The sequence below is a fragment of the Anticarsia gemmatalis genome, chromosome 12 (assembly GCF_050436995.1).
Source record: "Anticarsia gemmatalis isolate Benzon Research Colony breed Stoneville strain chromosome 12, ilAntGemm2 primary, whole genome shotgun sequence".
In the NCBI taxonomy this organism is placed as follows: Eukaryota; Metazoa; Arthropoda; class Insecta; order Lepidoptera; family Erebidae; genus Anticarsia; species Anticarsia gemmatalis.
Genome location: NC_134756.1, coordinates 5,350,814 through 5,368,407, shown reverse-complemented (window position 1 = coordinate 5,368,407; position 17,594 = coordinate 5,350,814). Strand labels below are relative to the sequence as shown.

The 17,594-nt window shown below is 33.9% G+C and overlaps 2 protein-coding genes across 2 annotated transcripts in view; both read left to right on the top strand.

Moving 5' to 3' along the window:
- Positions 1-17,594, top strand: part of spri (Src homology 2 domain-containing protein sprint) — a 223,868-nt gene that overhangs the window by 33,388 nt on the left and 172,886 nt on the right. The gene's annotated exons all lie outside the window — the stretch shown is intronic.
- The window catches only part of LOC142977280 (uncharacterized), a 225,369-nt gene that overhangs the window by 49,950 nt on the left and 157,825 nt on the right, over positions 1-17,594 (top strand). The gene's annotated exons all lie outside the window — the stretch shown is intronic.

Sequence of the window (17,594 nt, the reverse complement as noted above, 5' to 3'; positions counted from 1 at the left end):
AATTTTACACGGGATTATGAGAGTCAATAAACTGTTTAAAAGGTTGAAGTGGGAGACTGAGTCGGACGTAAATTACATTAGGTACTACCCTTAGGGCGTTGAATAATAAAGTCTGCAGTTTAAACACGTCGTCTGCCTGTTACAGCACTAACAGCTAGGATTTCCAACAAAACCACATATTTCATGCACACAACGCTCTTGAGTTACGCATAAAATCCGCCCACTACGCAGATTTATCATAGAAAAATCCGCGATAGTCGTCCCAGCACCATCGCATTATGCAACCGGTGTAAGATTATCATAAACGTATAATACACGTCAACTGAAGGTAAACTGAATCGCTTAGTTCCCTTACCTTGCATTTTTATATCGCCTCGTATACTTTTATTTTCCGTAGACATGTTTAGTTTTCAAGGTATGTAGTATATGTAAATTGTATTATTATATCGACGACGACACATGTACTGTTAGCGTTTCATCTTCACTAAAATTGAATCAACCCTTTATAGGATTAACTCGGCTTTCAAACAGTAAAGTTTATTAATTATAAATATTTCGTTATGATTTATTTTAATTAGGGTAAGTTGATGTTGAAAGGATATCGAACACCAAATGCTTAATAACAATATAACAATGCCTACCGAAATACAATCTCTAAACGGTACTTTAATCTAGAAATATTTTCTATTAGGTATGAATTATTCATCACTATCAAAGTGGTCCCTACGTATAGTAAAAGGCACTTCTATGAAAATATGAACCGTCAAAAACAACAAAACGTGCCCGATCCAGAAACCCCAAGTTTCGAACAAAGCATTATGAATAATGAAACACCCTCTGTACAAAGGTTGGTTGGCATAGGTAGATACCTAGGGGTATAACCACAAAACTGGAATTTTGCGGTGGGGTGTCACAGGGCGAAAAAAACGGGAGCGCAAAGTGTTTTTTACGGCTTTAATACGAGTTTATTAAAATATTTAAAACGGAACTTTAGCGAGAATTTCCCCGAAGACATCTCAAAAAGGTCCCCCGCCTCACCGATATGAAACTTTCAAGCTAGGTGTCGGAATGATAAATTAAAACGAGACGAAAGAGCGCCGACACGTGTTAGTGTAATGAGATTTTTTCGCTTCTAATAAATTATAGAAAAGTGAGAGCGGTATTTGATTTAGAGTTGATTCGCGCTTCAGCAATCGACTAAGTGGATAATGTTTCGCCAAGTCTATTACCTAATTGCTTCATTTCCAACACGTTTACCAATTTATTGCCATATCACTTTGTTAAAGACGATCATTAATAACGCATTGTTGATTTATGAATAATCCAGCACTGATTTAAACGACTAACCGTGAAATAAAATGTAGATTTAGCTTCTGTTGTCTTGATAATTAACAAGCAAAACAGTGGAAAACAGTCCATAAACTTTATAGAGCTATCTAGCCTTTTTTATTCACATTTAATTAAATTTCTGGAATGTTCTGCCGAATTCGCGTTGAAAAGCGCCCTTTTGGAAGAACAATGGAACCCGATTGGTGTCGGCGTAAAATCGTCTAGGACCCCTAAATGGACTATTAGGCACAGGCCCGTCTGATTTCGGCTCGCTTTCAGAACTGTATAGCCGTGATTTAAAGTGGGGTATGCAGGGAAGATAAAGGCTTAAAACCGTTAGATTTTGCCAGATTCTGCACGTTTCCGAAGTTAGGCTGGGTGTTTTAAATCTGTATGTAAGTGAATCGGCTATGTGCTGGGAAATAAATCCAAGTATTTTATCGCATTGGGAATCGTTTGTATCAATGAATAGTGTCTGTTTTGTATTTCAGTTAGTATTTTTATCTAACTGACAGTTAAAAAGTTAAGTTAAAATAAAGCTATATTTTTTCAAAATTTTGAATCTGTACTATTTTTCATAAAAGAAAAGTAAAGCTTTGGCGTTAAAATCAACGAGTAAAATATGTCCATTGTTTCAACCTTTGTTATAAAACATTGCATCAAGTACTCTGTTATTTCATTTTAATCACAACAACTCCTTTTGTCTGTTCCCTGGATATTACTCCGGATAATAAGCAATAATATTGCAGGTAATATCTTATTGTATATTAATGAAAAGTGCAACGCTACGTTTCTCATATTTTCCTTTGTAATGCTAGACATTGTAGCGAAGGCTTTTGTGGTTTGAGCTCGCCTGCGCGGCTGTTCACTGCGCTTTTAGTTCTTAAAACCACCCCTTCTTATACCTTTGTATATATTGATGATAGTGGTGGAGATTGTCGATGCTATAGCAGTAATTATCGTTTGAGTAAATACCCGATGAAAAGGGCAACTCTTGTCAGTAAATAAAGTATAAGTTGTTTTAGTTAATTCAAACAGTAACATTTTCTTTTCAGTAATAAACTTTTATGATGTTGTTAAAATATATAGTTACAATAATTTTCATAATTAATGCATGTACAATCTAATACGCCGCGTATATAAAACAATTACCAGTAAATAACCTGTAATTAATAGAATTCTCTTATTTCATTGTGTCTAGACTTGGAGACTATTAGTTTGTTAAAGAATGCTCTATTATCGTCAAAGTGTGAGCTCGATATCGACGGTGCTGACGCCGCAAGCCCACCTCTCATCAAAATGGCAGTACTTTTGAGTGATTGCGAGCGAACTCTACAAACAATGCCCACGCCGAGTCAATCTCGCAGTGAATGCGCTATAGTCATACTACACGGTGATAGGGACGCCTACTATTTAATATACTACTAGTAATAATTGATTAAAAATGATATTTTACAAAAAAAAAGAAATCAATTATAAAATTTTTCAAAATTGAGAACAATACTGAAGTTCGTAGGCCTCAAAACGTAAATAATAAAATCTACGACCATCAGTTCATAACTACTGATAATAGTGCACACGGCCTCCACGTTTCTTCACTGCTAAGAACCAATCGTAACAACAACGTAATATAGTACATGCAATCTTAGACTCAGACCTCATATTTACCGTCCTTGTTCGTCCTTCAATATACTCATAAAACTAACGTTTTTTTTCTGGTTTTCCACTTTATCTTGTTGGCCAGGACAGCCCTATCAGATGCAAGTAGTAACTCGTACGTAGGCACCGCTATCGTTTGTACGGAACTACGCGGTGAATCAATAGTTACCGTTTCTGTTTACAGCGAGCACGTAACTGTCGTCAATGGAACAACGTATTGTTCATTGCAATTTATATGTAAACACCCTGTAGGGTTTTATGGTGTGATGTTTTTTTTGTAAAGATAAAATATTTTTGTTTTGTTATAGATATTAAAACGATAAGGTATCATTTTAATGCTGTTATTTAGTAGAGGAGGAAATAAAAGGATACTGGGATAAAATTTTCCTAGTCTTGTTATATATCAGACTAGCTGGCCCGGCGAACTTCATATCGCCTAAAATGTGCAAAATTAAATGTTTCAATAATATAAATTTTTCAATATTTCAGAGAAGTTTTCTTCATATTTTTTTCCGTAATAACCTTCTTATAACAATAACAAATACAACACAGAAATAATTAGTAAAATCGGTCCAGCCATTCACGCGTGATGCCGTGACCAAGGAAAACGGGTTTCATTTTTATATGTATAGATTTTTAAACTTTGCCTATAAAATTATTCAAATGTCTGATTACATTCACATTATATCCAAGTGTCAATGGTGTTAAACAATACCTGTACCAGTTAGGAATTTTATTACTGCAGATATATTATTATCATGTATTCATGAAATTATATGAAAGACAATACATATAACCAAAATCACGTGTTAATAAATTGTAAACATAACGGACGTACTTTAAAATCATGTGCACTTTAAGTATGTACATTGAAATCTCGTAATTTTAATCAACAACAATTGAAGAAATCGAATAAAATGTTTGATGAATGACATTTATTACTTGGTGAAGTAGTGGTGAAGAAATCCTTATTTATTTGTTTTTTTATGCTGAAAGAAATGCTCTCTTGATGATTAAGAAACTTAAACTTTCTCAAATGTGTTTTCTCGAGTAAATTAGGTAATTATTGTATAAAAAGACATATCGATAGAAAATGTCCATAAAAACAAGAATTATAAAGAACTATAGTGATTTCACTGCAATTGATGCGTATGACATAAAATAGTAGAAGTTATTGACATTTTATATCATTTTACAATTCACAAAAAACCTTTGCATCTTTTAGAACAGTTTTATCAGAATCTCTTCTCGTGAAATTCATTTGGTCAGTATTCGATATAGCGCGTTATACAATCTCTTGCATTGCGTTTAGGGGAGAGCAATAATTATTTCCAAATTAACCGTGGCGAAACGCCGGGTGCGGTAAATTAAATCGAACGACAGCCCTCGGATGGACAACCACTGGGCCGTTTACCCTACGTAATGGCACCATCAAAATCTACGGCAAAAATGTGTTGCAAATGGCTTCTGCAATGAGCTCATCAACTGTTATTTATATATTTGATTAAACATAAATAATATTTATTTTAAAGCTAAGTACACTGGACAAAATACATTTTTTTACAAGTTTTCTGTGCACAAAATAAGTTATATTTGTGTGATCGATGATTCTATTAAAAGAATATCTGTGCTATTTTCGTCTAGGTTGTCTTAATAGTCCCAAAGTATTCGAAGTTTCCTTACTAATGAAGGAAAGTTAACATATCTTTGTAACTAAGTGTAAACCATAGACTGTTTCATATCAACCGTCATGTGATATATCAGTCTAAGCAAATAAATGAAACCTCTTTACTCCAATTTCGTTTATCCGACCTTGATTCACATTTCTAATATTAATGGCAACGCAGCGGCAAACATTTACCACCCTATATAAATATTTATTTAGCCTCGTAGCCGAGTAAGTGCTGGCAGCTATTACAAGCGCCAAAGAAACAATAACTATAACAATAATATTCGTCTAGCGTCTCCCCGCTGTTGACTGAAGCCAATTCTTCAAAACCAACACTATATTGCAGTTGCAAAACAAAAGTACACACAAATATGGACCTTAAAACAACGGATTTAGGGTGTATAGATTTAGTTGCTGTTGTAATAAGTTTGTACAAGATTATTAGTTCGTCTACAGGCTGAGGTTTTGGAATGCTTCAGTAGATAAAGACGGTTTTGTTCAACACAATTACGCTTTTCTTTGAGTTGAATGTAGGAAAAGAATGTAATATACGTTTTCTTTTCAGTAAAAGTAAAATTAAAACGTAGGATATAAGTGACGGAAACTGTTTTGTTGTGATTAAAGAATATTGTCACGCATGTTTTTACTAAAGTTGTTTTGTATTACGTGAAGCCATGTTGAAGGAATAAATTGAGGAAAGTGAAGTGGTCAACATATGCTGTTATTTATACTTTACGTGATACCTTCAAATCATCTTTCATATTTCATGCGTTTGTTTATGGTTAGAAAATATTTATTTAACAGGTGCTTCTTTTTAGTATTCGTTTTCGAGTCCCATAATAAGCAGCATAAAATAGCAATGATTGAGTGTTAAATAAATACTTGCATATTTTGTAACAAAATAGTATTTTTTCTAGCGAATAAAGAAAGATTTCTTGATCTTATCCTTCCATAGGCATAAACCCTTGGCATTAAAACAAGCGACAATGTTTACACGTTCCAGTTACGCTGTTTACTCGCCGTATACAATAAATTATGAGATGTTTTCCCATAGTAATCTCCACTTCATCTTAACCCCTACTAAGGATTGAAGAACTCGCAATCGCAAACAGCAGTAGTGAAAAGTCGATTAAGATTTTTTTGCGCGTTTGAGTTTTTGGTAAGTACCTACCTAATGGTTGTGCTGGAGAAAATTATTGGTTAGGAATATTGCCAATCACGGATAATGGTATTCATCGTGGAATTATGACTAATATAGCTTTGGTATACATAGTTTCTTAGTTAATACAACATAGTGCAGTAGTTACTTTAGAGAAACACCCATTGTCTCTCGCCGTGAAAATGATATGTAAAATCCATAAGTACTTTGTTACATGAAAAAATTAAAAAACTACACAACTTAATTTAAGTAAAAGTAGCAGAAACCAATGGTAATAACTTATGTACGGTAAAACAACACACCAAGAATAAACGTTAAGAATATTTTTATCTTCAGAGTAAATCCTTGAGTAATCCTTGCCTTCATCGCGCAAGACATATGACTGTATAAGAATGTTGGCAAAAACATTTCCCTCCATAGAGAACGAACAGATGTGTTTGAATAATTACTTTCACATTAAGCTGTTCTTACAAGGGAGAATTGAGTGAAAAAATCTGTTGATAACAATAGAACTGAAATACGATGTGCGAAGAAAACGAATTTATTAGTCTTACTTTATTAGACTTTGTTGTAGAAATTTTAAGCGTGTAATAAAAAAAATCTTTTATATTGAAAAGATCATTCATATTTTGTAAATATAGACTTCCGAAAATGTGTAATTAAAATTATACAACGTAAATATGTAAAAAAGTTTGCATTATACCTACATATTTACTATGTTTTTCCAAATTTTCCAAGTTTTTATTATTTCCACGGGTAACAAGATTTAACATATATTTATAAAATTGGTTTATAAATGTTGGTACCTATAAGTTATATCTGTTAAATCTTACACATTGCTAAGATTCGCGACTTTCAAAAATATTACACGGAAATCTTTTGTAAGTTTCATTTAAAAGTTCCGGTTTCAGCACTTTGCCAAACTTTCAACTTCCAGTACTTTCAGCGATGTCCGACAGTTTCAGTTCAACAATTTATAATGGGTAGTATAAATTATCGCCGTAGGACGTACGAAACATGACAAGCGCAGAAGGATTTCGGCCGCTAGCCTGTCTACGGTATTGACACCGCGGGCGAAATTTAATCGATTCTGTCGTGATGAATATTACACATTAAGGATATTATCGGGTAGTTTGATACCTATTATACTAAGCTTTAGTATAGTTAGTGGGTCCTCGGTTATTATTCTGTCTATCCCCACATAAACCCTGTATTATATTATTTTGTTGGTTCAACCAGACTTATAAAGCAATGCTAAATTGGTGAAATAAGTGCTCCAAAGTGCCGAGAAGTTATATGTTTGTGTCGATTTGTTTTATTGAAAGCCCCCAGAACAATGAAATGTCATTGTTAAAATAGCAGTAAAAATTGAAGTGTCCGCACAATATTTAAAGACTTTAATAGCCTTCAAAAAACACGTCGTCGCCTGAATGTATGATGGGTCGTCCCCAGCTTACCCATCATCCCCAGCAAGGTTTTACGATTAATTTAATATGATCTAACAGAGATTAATTCCTGCAGAGCGCCTTGCCTGCGGTCAGAGACACGACACATGCATCACCCTCTAAACACAATTAACGAGCCGGCTAGGGTTACCATTCATCTACGTTACAACGGTATTTGTCTTCATAACGATCATGAGGACATACTTAGGTGACAATTGTGGCGATTTAGATGGAGTGCCGACCTTTATTTTGAGGAAAAGTCAGGTTTGCTTTATTTAACGACCCAGTAACGTGTAGTAACATTATCATATTGAAGGCTTTTCAAATATGTTTATTTTTAAAGAACAGCTAGAATTGACGGCCTTCGTTGCGCAGTGGTTAAGGTGGTCATCACGTCACTACCAAAGCGTCGAGAGGACATGGGTTCAATTCAGCACAAATAGTTGTTTCGGGTCTGGTTGTATGCTGTGTGTGTGTTTGTACGTATGTTAAGTCCCCGTGACACAAGAACAATTCTAAGGGCGGGAGATTAACAAAAAAAAAAGAATAGATATTTGGTATTTTCTGTTTTGACATTGAGCAGATAATGCTTCATTTTGTTTTCTATAACCCAGTACCATTTATATTTCCCTTAATCATAAAACAACACCTTATAGTCAAAAAGCATAATAAATCATTTCCACGGAAAAAGGTTTCTTAACGTACGTGAAAACCCATTACACTTTTATTCATCAGAGATGTGAGTCCTCTAACCGCAATACCTTTAGGCCAGGCTAGCTAATGTAAAAACCTCGTTAGCCTGGAAGGCATAAAAGGGTTTCACTCGCTAGTTAGGCTCTAAATAACTTTATTTGGTTACATTGTATTTAATGGACTGGGGAGATAAACTGTCTGTGTTAATGTGATGTAAATTGTATTAGAGAGAAACTTTGATTCATGTGTGTTACAAATAAACTTTGCTTCAACAATTTCAGCTTTGAAACTGCTACGCAGAAATTACGATTAATTTTGGGAATACGTAGCCTTTTTTGACATTTCTTTCTTAAAAAGTATCTAAATATATCGGCATCTAAACCCAATCAACGGAACTCTTGTAAAAAATCATTATAAATAATGCTTTTTCCAATAAAAAGTAGTAAGTGAAAACAGCCATTGTATAGCATTGTATGAGTAAATCAAGAATGGATGAACAATAACACTAGGAAATTACAGTCTGTATTCCATGTATTTCTCTAGAGGATTAGACCGAGCAATGTTGTAGCTACATTGACTATCTTTCCTTGCTTGTATGTAAGCCTTTACTTAATATTTTATTTCGGCAATATCTGCGACGTGGCGCGGTCGGTAGTTTATGCAAGTGCCGTGTATAGGTCTCGGGTTTGGTTCCGGACTTCCGGATTTAGGCAAAATACTATAGGTGTTTTCTTATATGATTACAAATATGTCTCAATAGTATTCTGAAGTTTAATAACATGCCTGGTAACATTATAAATGGCGAAACGTGTCTGTATTTTTATACACCTATGCTTACACGTTCGCGTATTATAGGGGTAATTATGCATGTATGCAATATTTCAGAGAGTTATCAAATACTAAAACGTAGTTTATAACATGTTTTCTCAGCATCTCGACTCAATAATTTGTACCGCAATCTATTAAATTATTGAACAACATGTATTAATCGGTGGTCGATGTAGGCGTATATTATTAATTGATCGACTACGAGCCTAACTAATTAATGCGAATAGCTCTGATATTAATTGTACAGGAATTATCGATGAAGTTGGTTATTATTTATTCAGAGTTGTACGCTATAGACGTATTTAATTGGGAAACAGGGTTTTACACAGTTTATAACTAGGTATTATTTTTCGTAAATGTTCTCTGCTACTATATGATAGCTTAGTTTAAAATATATTTATTGCAGTATGTTACTGCCATACACAGTACAAGGCTTTTGTTTTTTAGGGCGGTGGATATTGGCATTTTTTATACCACTAGAACTATTTTTAATCAGTTTTATCTAAACTGTGCAGCAAATAACGGTTATTTTTCACATATTTTGGCCAGATAAATATTTTGAATATGTCTATAGAGGTTTTTTTGTTAGTCAAATTTTTTGACAGGACACAACCCATGCAATAACCATGACTGTGTAAAAAATATGCAATATAGGATTAGGTGATTTTTTTTATTCAATATTTCTCCCGTCTCATGTAATGTTAAGTATAGACCGTGCGAGATTCAAAACCTGTAACCGAACCCAACTTGCACAGTCGTTGCGACATGGCGTACATCATAACCACTGCGCTACTCATCCTTAAACTGATAATAATGAACTTCACAATAAACTGTGTACATTACAAAGTGAATAAGCCACTGAGCAGTGAACTTCACCAACAAAGATATACTTTATAACGTAACAAAATTTACAACTGCCATTAAAGCTCGTATTTGCCCGCTCAAACACTTTCGACGAAAAACTCCATTAAATGTATGTTTAAAGCGGATAAGTACAAAACTCATCTTGCTACGTGAAACATTTGGATAGAATTCTATTAGGCAAACTGTTTGCAACTGATTTTTTGCGTTTGCTAGCATGGCAAAAGTAAAACGATTAAGGTTACTTAAAGAGAAGTTTCACTATTTTGTGATTATAACACAAATACAATTTTATTTTCGTTTAGTATGATTTTTGAAATTTATAAGTGCAACGATTTTCGGGCATGTACACACTATATAATTTCTATCTAATTGAACACAATTCACACAATCTCATTTAATGCCTCGTCTATACTAAGAACTTATATACCGCAGCTGAAAAATGTTAAACAATGCGTATCTAGCAAATAAAATTTTCGCAAAGAATTTGTTACAAACTCTTACCTAGCTGAAGACGCACCCAATGCGGCTTGGCTTAAAGGTGGAAGCTCACAACATCCCGGGAGTCGGTTATTATTATTTCATACTGCGGATGGCACATTAGCATAAAATATCTAAGTGTACGGCACTCTCTAAATTGAAGTGGAAAATTTGTTTGGGCATCGGCTACACCATGTTTCAGAGTTATTAAGTATGGAGGACGACGGCTTGGGTAGAATGATGATTTGTCTTACAGGGTTCGGAGAGAGATGTTAGAAAGCGGCTTCGGGTTTGTAGGTTACGGGTTATGCTTGGCCGTATAATGTATATTATTAAGGTGGAGATATCCTAATAAATGAGTTGTTTGAAAACATGGACGCTGAATTAATATTTCCGATGAAATGCACAGTTGATTAATTTATCTGATACAAATAATGCGGTCCTGTATAATAGGTTATATTGTGGCAGAATTCATTATTTTATAACTTCACAGTGACCTTAAACTTTAACCAGTTAAATTTATCAAAAGTAACAGAACATCATACGGGTAATGTAAAAATGACAGCCAAATCTTTTTCTTCCATCAATCTCAATAAAAGTCAAATAGGAACGTCAGAAGCTAACCTTTAGCTGTTACTTTAAGATATGCATGAAGAAACTGGCCGAAAGTGCTTAATACATAAAAAGGTATTAAAAAATCATATAATGTATGTATTGCAGACTTCAGATGCACCGGGATCGTATAGACTAAGATATGTGAATATCGTTCTAAGACCACTTACACACGTTAGTATGGTGCATTACATATTTAGCAGCCCGTGCTCTCCAGTTTTAACTCCAACAGGTAATGGGTTTAACGTTTCGGGTTTATGTTTATGTTGAACATGAAACACGTTCAGTTTTCATGTACTTCAGATACTATGTTGAGATCGTATGTTTAAACAGTTATTGATATCGGTTTCAAAGAAATAACTGTAATTTATGTACAGTACCTGTCTCATTCTAGCTTAAAATGTTATTCGATAAAAAAATGTGTTTTGAATATGAAATTAAAAAGAAAAATGTGTCTAAATTTCCAAACAAAATATATTTGAGTTAAGAATCTAAAAAAAACATATATGTACAGTTTATGTTCACCTATAATACCTTACGTACGTACAATATTATACGAATTTCTCATTAACCAAATCGCAAACAGTAATACAGCGAACTAAATCCAACAATTACACAGCCGGCTAGACTCACACAGCCTAACTTCATTTGAAATTCACTAAACTGCCTACTGTCTCTAAATATCACTTAACCGCAGCGGAACAATTCCAAAGTCTATATTAGATTCCTTACTAGCAAGTTAGTTTCGGCATTAGATTAGTTCTAGTCGAGCGACTCGTCCCCGGGGCCTTGTAAGTGCATATCCTTGTTTGACATGAGACTCTGTAACTTATTCCGACTTGGATACAAAGTTTGAAACACCCCTTTTAGATAGAAATGGTATCAAAAGGGAAAGTAATGGTGGGTTGATGAATGTAGTTCAGTTCATCTGTTCCCGAAGTTTTGGGGATACGTTTCTTTTTTGCTAAGTATCTTGTTACTTTTTAGTCTAAGCGGTGCAGGGATCCAGTTTACGTTTTCTTGTTTATTAGAAGAATCTCAGTATTTGTAGTTTGAAAACGCGCAAAGTAATTTAATAACAATGGTTTAGCTTATTATATTTCACCCAAATCTAGCAGCCAAAAGTGAGTTTAAAAACTTCTTTCATACTATTTTAAAATAATACACCCACAATAATGTTTACCTAAATGCTTTTAATTTTATCATTTAGCACGACAATGGCCAAAATAACAGACTTTAAAGCTCCACAACAGCAAATAAACTCGCGAATAAACCTAAAAAGTTGCTTTAAATATATTGCTCTATTTATTATAGCGTGCATAAATCTGAAGCCGGGCTTGATTTATAGTTTTAATGAAAAAGAAACTGGAATACTGTCCCAGTTATAAAAGCTTTCATGCGTACTTTGTTTAGAGTATCTAAAGCCGGCTACACAGTAAGTTCAGACATTTTAGCACTTCTAAAAATAATTTCGGAGTAGAATCTTACTAAGATATATCAACTTCAAGAGATAGTATAAAGTTAGTCACATCCGGCCTCGTGAGAATATGGATAGTGATAAAAATATTATCTGCATGCATGAAGATTTACATTCGCATTTCAAGGTTCTTTTCTCTCACATGAGCATATAATTACTTTAAATGTTTATATTGAAATCCCGGTAAACATTAAACAACAAATATACTTATGATATGCAGTAATGAGAAAACTTTTCTGTGAAAGAAAATGTTCACAAAAAGTATTCTACTCGTACTACCAAAAGTCAAACAGTAATCTAAAATTTTTAAGTAAAATATAATATTTAACTTTCATTTGGAAATATAGGAATACATTTTTTCCCCTATCCTGCCTTCATCCATCTGGTATTATGGTCTCGGTCTTAGCACGCGCCCGAGGCGTCGCGGTAATTATTCAGCAGCCATTCAGACGCATCTGCGCACTCCCACTGGCTGGCTTCTCTTTTATTGTCTTAAAAAAATATTTTCTTCACTAAAGACTCGGCCATACTTTGATTAAAAAGCCTAGTTGCTAATTGGAGTTTCGAGAGCTGTTTACATTTTATTATAATCATTCTGAATTGAAATCAAAATAAACAGAGTTAAAAAATATTTTAGGTCGTGGAATTATTAGAGAAGCTTAATTATAAGTAATAATTTCAACTTCTATCCTTACACTAATACGTTTAGTTCTGTTTTCAATTGCAGATTTACATAATAGTCAAATCGACTTAACACCAGTACCGCGATTCTGTACAACTATCGAGTATCGACTATCGACTCGCTATCGAAAAATTTTGTATGAAAAATTGATCAGCGCCCCTAGCGGATTTTTGCAACGACTATGTTCTTCAATGGCGCCATTTTTCACCAAACATTAAAATAAAATCAAATTTAATAAATTATTTTATTTGCTGGAGCGCACTTAGGGGCAATTCGAAATCCGAATTTCGAAATAAATTATTCTTTCCATTTTTAATTTTAATAAATTATTTAATATTCTATATTAGATAATTTTAGGAAGACGAAGCCAACGAGACTGAAAAGGCATTGTCTCCTTTGCCTGCTTCAACGTAGAAAAAAAAGACGCTGATTCTTTTTTTGTGGTGAAAATGTTTCGTTGAACAACATTAATTATGATATTTTTATATTATTGATTTATTTTTACTAATACCGTTTAAAGTAGACTATAATTATTATTTATGAGAATAATACATTTCGTGATTATTTTTTATCCGCTATAGAATGTATTTAAAATTAGTTTATACACAATTATTACCAATAAAATTTTATTTAAAGAACAAATTTTCAGAACGAAACTTTTTCTCACTTTAAATGTCAAGTTTTCGATACTCGATAGGTCGCGATTCTCTGCCGGATTGCTGCCGGTTTCCTAACGAGTAGCTCGATAGCAATGTATGGTATTCGACAGCGTGACGTTAGTATCGAATGTACAGAATCGCGGTACAGTAGTCGTATTCCAAAAGATAAATTGGACAAATTTTCTTCAAACACCAGAATATCACAATTACTTTCACAAAAATTAACGCCAGTTTTTGTAAGCCAGACTCAATCACACCAATAGCACGAAGTTATGCCACATTACATCAAATTCACTGATTATCCAGTTTGTTTATTCGACTCAAAGACTGTCCGAAACATTCATATCGGAAACAAATAAACCAATTCAATCGATCAGAAAATTAACCAACACTGCGTGCGAGCCTTTATGATATTCTTTCGCATAAAAATTGCCGACAACGCTTCGGTAACCGGAGGGGATTTAATTAGACAGCAACCGCGATTCAATGTACCGTGAACATAGATATAAGGGAGATTTGTAATGACGCATAGCAATGGGTGAGCTCCATTTGCACGTAATGAATATTTTTTTGCAGACTATTTATATGTTTGTAAGCTTGCGTTTTGTTTGACTTATTTCTTGGCAGTGTATTTTTAGAATGTTGTGCAACTTCGTTCTAAATATACTGTTCAAAGGGAAGATTATAAACCAAATGGGACAGACTACTATAAATTATTTAAGTACCGAGTTCTTTACGAAACGTTAAAAAATACATTTGTTTTCAAATTTCAAATCATTTCGAAAATCGATGTTTTTTTAACTATTGTTAATGCTCAATTATGTTATAATTCTTTAGTTGCTTATTAAATTATTATTGTTTTTAAGATATATATATCTGAATAATTAAATATTTCAAAGAAAAGGTAAACAGGGGGTAAGATAAGTAAAATCTGAAATTTTATAGTTTTTTATGAATCCTTACTCTAAACCAGGAATAATAATAATAAACTTTAAAGCTTATTTTAACGCAGCGTGAGTTTCAGCTTAAACTAACGGAAACCACTTAATTTGTTGTCTGCACTGAATTCGCTAGTTTACTGTTCTCTTTAGTGACTCCTTGCGGTGCAGTGTTACACATTAATCACAGATTTTAAGTCTTTTTCGAAAAAGTTTACCTTTAACTATACGACAAAAGCTTATCTTTAACGTTTACTTACTGTTTATTAGTACCAAACTTTTTGGATTTTAAGGTAGAAAATACTCGATTGGTTTCTTTGTTGAGTAATGTAGACGACAAATAAGGAATGCAATTTCCAAAGTGTATAGAAATATGTGGCTTGCCGTACGCAATACAGCGAATGTTATACATAAGATAAAGTGCCTATAAACCACATCAAACTATCGGTATTCTAAAACGCATCTGCAAAAACGCAGTTATAACAGTTATGTTATTGAACGAGATACCCGACGACACTTTTAATAAAACGGTTTACGACATTCGACTTTTTGTCGCAGTCGCATTGCCCGTGTTTTGTCGACTGTTGTTCGCTTTTTGTTGTGTTATGAATAAAACAATTGGCGTTCAGCTGTTTCGTTTGAGAATATAACGAAGTTTATTCTAAAAAGCTAGCACGAAAACGACTTTTATTCGTGAATTAATTTTTGGGTCAGAAAGAATGATGGTACTGTTCTTTACCACTTAAATTTTTTTTTTTTTTTTTTTTTTTTAATAACCCATATCTGTCCCACTGCAGGGCAAGGGTCTCCTCCCGAACGAGGGGGAGGGGTTAGGCCTTGAGTTCTTTACCACTTAAATATAAGGAGTTATTTTTGTAGCCGGCTTTTTAATTAAAAAGCAGTAGTTAAACGAAGTTAGAGCAGAAGGCGGCTTGAACAACTCTGACCGCAAAACAGCTGGAGACAATAAAAGAAACTTAGTAACTACATATTACGTCCTGACTTTTATTAAATGCTACGCTTCGTTAGACAATTTCTCTATAACTTGTAATACGTTCGACATCTTCAAAACATTGTAACAGATTTAACGACTTTAATTACGTAACCAATCTAGGCTGTCACTCCATTCCATCCATAAACACAGTTGCCTCAATAGAGCTTTATAGCGTTTAATAAAGTATTGCAATGGTCCGCAGCGAATGGTCGAGCTGACACATCGTGTTCAATCATCGAGTGATTGTGCACTGATTGTTCAATGTGGACGTTTCACACATTACCAGATAGGCACACGCTGTATTGACGATTAAGAATTGTAGTATTTTTTCGCAGAATGTATTTATATTTGTTTAGTGATGTTTGTTGAATTGATTTGGAATTTGTCAAGTCTCGGGTTATCGTTAACATAAAATAGGTCCCAAAAGATGCATGGATTTAAATCGGTACTTATTATAATTTGATAAAGAAAGCACAAACTATTAAAGGGCAGAGACGCTCGCAATTTTAGTTTACTGAAGAGCTAAGTATAAAACACGTAATCCTGCTTAATTTCTCGCGACTTTATATTTACCTTTAGTAAATAAAAAATCTCAATACTATCATGCAAATGAAACCAAGGTTTAATATACGATACCGTCAATATTTTCATCGCAAATACTTTTCGAATAACGAGTAGCATCCCCTACGTAGGTAGGTAACAATGGGCCGTGATTGCGCGGCGCGCTCTCGTGCGGTCACACCCCTCGCCGCAGACGGAACCTCCTAATACACGAATATTTAATATAGCACCTGATTAAATCTGTATTAATTAAAGATTCCACTGAGTGGTGATGCATGTCTGCTACACGAGCTATAATTACGCGATCGTTTAGGCAAATTAAGGGAGGGATTCTAAAATACTTTCGCTATTCAGTTCAACTTTCCACAAAAAGTTTTCATACCAGCAATTGGTTAGATGCATCGTTAATAGGAGAACTGACTAAAATATTGAATGAGATAGAAATGTGAATGAATGATATCACTTTTTTTTTTGTTACAGGTAAATAATTGCAGTATGGAGTTACGACTGAATCTTATTTCTTTTGTTTTAGGATTTTTGCTTCAAGCATCCTTTTTTGTCAGGTATCTAAAGTGTGTGTTACTTACTTACATTTTTTTGTCGAACTTTTCACGTTAGTTATTTAGCGTTTTAACAAAATAAAATTTAACGATTGTCTTAGATTAAATAAATGAAATTCCAAAAAGGCCACCACAAAAGAAAAGCTCTTTGATTACTTCTCGAGCGAATGTGACGTCCAAGAAATGGCTCAAAGGCTATTTTTATAGACGTAGAGATTGCGGGACTCGTAATTCAATTTATTGCGACTACCCTCCACCAGGGGGCGCTTCTCGGCGATAATGCAATTTGATCGAGCTACTTATTGGCCCTTTACCTTTTCATTACCGCGACTAAATTTCAATCGAAAAGAAAAATCGCTTTATTCTGAAAGGGGTGACTTGAGTTCGGTAAGCGTACTCACCGAGTGTGAAAATATTTTAACAATGAGAGTTCCAACAATAGGAACTTTTCACTTTTCCTCTTGACACCTGCGAAGGCGGGAGATGAATTGTGGAACACAACATAATGTTGCAAAAGTTATATTTATGCTTTTGAAGCGACGCCCCGCCGTCGTGACTATGCAGCCCTTTTTTCAGGGCGATTAAAAAACTTCTATCCTTTACAAAAGGCTTTAATGTTTCCCCTTATAGGAAAATATTCGCGACGTTTATTCATATTCTTAAAGAAATATTTGCCCAATGTTTATTCACGTTTCTTGTGTAGTGTTTATTGTCAATCAAAATATTTCGCACAGCGAAGTACAATAGGGGAGCACGTGTGAAGAAATATTGAATTTAAATAGAGTTTCACCCTCGACGAGGGCTTAAAGAAATAACAAGTCAATTTCTATTTTCTTTTTATTTAAATGCAGTTATTGGTTTTGTAGACACAATTTGTCTACTGGAAAATTCCAAACTATCGATCGCTAGGTAGGAAATTACTGGCCATACAAATAGAAGATTTTTACTGCTTATAGGCTCTAAATCAATTTTATGTATTTTCTTTAAG